General features: G+C 44.7%; 1 non-coding gene across 1 annotated transcript; it reads right to left on the bottom strand.

Annotated features, from left to right (window-relative positions):
• Positions 1-3,792: 3,792 nt before the first annotated feature.
• On the bottom strand, positions 3,793-3,930 carry LOC119941105. The gene has a single exon (XR_005455135.1). It is a non-coding gene; the product is annotated as a small nucleolar RNA SNORA7 (small nucleolar RNA).
• Between the last annotated feature and the right edge of the window lie 552 nt (positions 3,931-4,482).

Raw genomic sequence — 4,482 nt, 5'->3', positions numbered from 1 at the left:
TATACATATATACAGGTGCTGTGGGGAGTGGAAGGAGGTAAGGAGGGGGATAAGGAGGGGGAGGAGGGGGAGAGGAAATAGGGGGCTCAGTCTGGGAAGGCCTCCTGGAGGAGGTGAGCTCTCAGTAGGGCTTTGAAGGGAGGAAGAGAGCTAGCTTGGTGGATGTGCAGAGGGAAGGCATTCCAGGCCAGCGGGAGGACGTGGGCTATGTGTCCAGCACTGTGCTAGGTGACTCAGTAGATTCTAATCAATCAACCAATCAATCATATTTACTTAGCACTTACCGTGGGTAGAGTTTGGGTGAGTAGAGAAGCTGCATGACTTAGTGGAAAGAGCATGGGCTTGGGCAATAGAGGATGTGGGTTCTAATCCAGCCTCCATCACTTTACTGTGTGACCTGGTACAAGTCACTTAACTTCTCTGTGCCTCAGTTCTCTCATTTGCAAAATGGGGATTAAAAATGTGAGCCCCACGTGGGACAACCTGATTACCCTGTATCTACCCCAGCACTTGGCACCGTGCATGACACGTAGTAAGTGCTTAACAAATACCATCATTATTATTATTATTACAATATAACAGAGTTGATAGACATGTTCCCTGCCCGCACTGAGTTTACAGAGAAGCAGCGCAGCTCAATGGAAAGAGCACGGGCTGTGGAGTCAGAGGTCATGGGTTCAAATGCCGGCTCCACCAATTGTCAGCTGTGTGACTTTGGGCAAGTCACTTAACTTCTCTGTGCCTCAGTTACCTCATCTGTAAAATGGGGATTAAGACTGTGAGCCCCCCAGGGGACAACCTGATTACCTTGTAACCTCCCCAGCGCTTAGAACAGTGCTTTGCACATAGTAAGCACTTAATAAATGCCATTATTATTATTATTATTATTACAGTCTAGAGGCTAATTAAGTAATTACCACGTAATCAACTCAGGCACATCTCTGCCCTTCTTGGGGCCCACAGTCTAAACTGGAGAGATGAATATTTTATCCCCATTTTACAGTTGAGAAAATTGAGGCACAAAGTAGGGACTTTACCAAGGCCACATAGCAGACAAATGGCAGAGCTATGACTAGACTCTCTCGACTCTCAGTATTTCATGTTTTACTCTGTTAGCCACACTGCCTCTAGCCTAACTAGAATTTCACCTTCCTAAAGCTAACTTTACAAACTCAAAATTCTTCCAGAAAGCCATATCCCTTTGAGTGCCTAGAAAATTCCCTTTCTTCTTTTTCAAATTTCAGTCAGAATCTCCTACCCTTTCACTCTCTCTAACAATTGCTAATGACAAGATACCCAGTGACACCAAGCAGGCCAGAAAAGAGAGCAACTCACTGACTTTGTGGCTTTTCTTGAACTCTGATTTTAAAATAGTTACATTCTTCCTTAGGAGGGTTTCACCAACTGTATGATCTCAGTTTCACCGGGGCCAATCATCTGCAGAATCACCTGCTGTTCTGTAGTAGGTATGCCATTTGAAGGTAATCTTCACATTGGGATACACTGAGGAAGCCTTTCTATGAAGCAATTGGTACTTTTTAGATTCAATATCAATCATGTGACATTATCAGAGTCGGCTTTCCTAAATTAGTTCCCTCAGCTTTATTTGAATCATTTTCGCCTTCCATCTTCACCTCTAGATATGCAGAGCTTAAAAGCCAGAAGATTTGATTGTACGTTCGGCTGAATTGTTCAAGTTACTATGCAGATTTGGGTGTGGCTTTCTAATCTGTTATAGTTATCATCTCTGCTTTGGAGGGGCCAAAATTGTTCTGAGTTCCTTGTCCAGATCCAGTAAACGACATGAAAGACATTCATTCATTCATTCATTCAATTGTATATTTTGAGCACTTACTATGTGCAGAGCACTGTATACTAAGCACTTTCACCAGTTGGGCACTCTGGCACTCTCTGGCTAATCCACTAAATCACTACATCAGCAAGGAATAGCAGTGGCTAGAGAGAGATTTACCTAGTTAGCAGAGCCCAGGGTGATTGCTTTATCTGCAAGATGAATTCTAATCACCCAGAGGGTCAATACATTGTCCCTTAGGTCCATAAGAAAAATCTTTTCTTAAGTTCATTTCCTCTTGACTGGTCCAAGCAGTCATGATTAAAGAATAGTAGTAGACAAGAATAGTAGTAGTAGAGTAGATTTTGTAGTCCTAGTAGTAGTGGCTCAGTGGAAAGAGCTCGGGCTTTGGAGTCAGAGGTCATGGGTTCAAATCTCGGCTCCACCACTTGTCAGCTGTGTGACTTTGGGCAAGTCACTTCACTTCTCTGTGCCTCAGTTACCTCATCTGTAAAATGGGGATGAAGACTGAGAGCCCCACGTGGGACACCCTGATCACCTTGTAACCTCCCCAGCTTTGTAGTAAATACAATTGAATGACTAGTAAGCACTTAATAAATGCCATCATTATTATTATTATTATTAGTGATAATAATAACAACATAAGTAGTGGTATTAGTAAATAGAACCTTGGTGTCATCCTTGACTCTGCTCTCTTGTTCACCCCGCACATCCAAGCCGTCACCAAAACCTGCCGGTCTCAACTCCGCAACATTGCCAAGATCCGCCCTTTACTCTCCATCCAAACCGCTACCCTGCTCGTTCAAGCTCTCATCCTATCCCGTCTGGACTACTGTATCAGCCTCCTCTCCGATCTCCCATCCTCTTGTCTCTCCCCACTTCAATCCATACTTCACGCCGCTGCCCGGATTGTCTTTGTCCAGAAATGCTCTGGGCATGTTACTCCCCTCCTCAAAAATCTCCAGTGGCTACCAATTAACCTATGCATCAGGCAGAAACTCCTCACCCTCGGCTTCAAGGCTCTCTATCACCTCACCCCTCCTACCTCACCTCCCTTCTCTCCTTCTACAGCCCACCCCGCACCCTCCGCTCCTCTTCCGCTAATCTCCTCACTGTGCCTCGTTCTTGCCTGTCCCACTGTCGACCCCTGGCCCACGTCATCCCCCTGGCCTGGAATGCCCTCCCTCCCCACATCTGCCAAGCTAGCTCTCTTCTTCTCTTCAAGGCCCTTCTGAGAGCTCACCTCCTCCACGAGGCCTTCCCAGACTGAGGCCCCTCCTTCCTCTCTCCCTCCTCCCACTCCCCATCCCCCCCCGCCTTACCTCCTTCCCTTCCCCACAGCACCTGTATATATGTATACATGTTTGTACATATTTATTACTCTATTTATTTAGTTATTTTACTTGTACATATCTATTCTATGAATTTTATTTTGTTAATGTGTTTTGTTTTGTTCTCTGTCTCCCCCTTCTAGACTGTGAGCCCACTGTTGGGTAGGGACTGTCTCTATATGTTGCCAACTTGTACTTCCCAGGCACTTAGTACAGTGCTCTGCACACAGTAAGTGCTCAATAAATATGATTGATTGATTGATTGATTGTTTGATAGTAGTAGTAGTAATAGTAGTGGTAGTAATAATAGTGGTAGGAGTGATATTAGTAGGTAGTATCAGTAGTAATAATAACAATAATAATTGTGGTATTTGTTAAGTCCTTACTATGTGTCAAGCACTGTTCTAAGCACTGGGGTCTTTTTTTGTCTTATGCTGTTGAGTTGTTTCTGAAACATAGCGACCCCACAGACACATCTCTCCTAGAACACCCTGCTCTCCATCTGCAATCATTCTGGTAGTATATCCAGAGAGTTTTCTTGGTGAAATTATGGAAGTGGTTTACAATTGCCTCCTTCCGCACAGTAAACTCGAGTCTCTGCCCTCAACTCTCTCCCATACCGCTGCTGCCCAGCATAGGTTGGTTTTGACTTATAGCAGATTGCCTTCCACTTGCTAGCCATTGGCCAAGCTAGGAATTGAATGGACAGGCTTCTGCTTGACTCTCCCTCCCATAGCTGAGACTGGTAGAGTACTGGAAACTCTCCAGGTGTGACCCTGAGAGGGAAAGCACTGGGGTAGATGTAAAATAATCAGATTGAACACAGTCCCAGTCCCACATGGAGCTCACAGTCTTAATCCCCATTTAAAAGGTAGCTGAGGCACAGAGAAGTGAAGTGACTTGTCCAAGGTCACACAGCAGACATGTGGTAGACCCAGGATTAGAATCCACACCCTCTGACTCCCAGGTCTGTGCTCTTTCCACTTAGACCATGCTATAGTAGAAGTAGTAGTAGTGGTAGTAATAGTAGTAGCAGCAGTCTAATCGATTCGTAGTAAGGACACACCTTTTCTGATTCCCAAGTTCTGGACTTCTTTTGTTGATGGAGTCTTTTCCTCCTCCTTTGTCCTTTTCTCAGGGTGGGGAGAGGGGAAGGAAAAGGAAATGGGTTAAAGAAGTCTAATTTAGATAGTGAATGAGTTTCATCAGGAAAGAGCCCCTGTTTATTTTTCTGCTTTGGTCAAGCTACATACAATATGGTGTGGGTCTCACACAATACCCTAAAAATCCTTAACCAAACAAGTGACTGCTTCCCAAATTCCTTCCCATCTTGTCCCC

Source organism: Tachyglossus aculeatus, chromosome 19, assembly GCF_015852505.1.
Source record: "Tachyglossus aculeatus isolate mTacAcu1 chromosome 19, mTacAcu1.pri, whole genome shotgun sequence".
Lineage (NCBI taxonomy): Eukaryota > Metazoa > Chordata > Mammalia > Monotremata > Tachyglossidae > Tachyglossus > Tachyglossus aculeatus.
The sequence above is the reverse complement of the archived record's forward strand: the minus strand, read 5'-3'. Positions and strand labels throughout refer to the sequence as shown.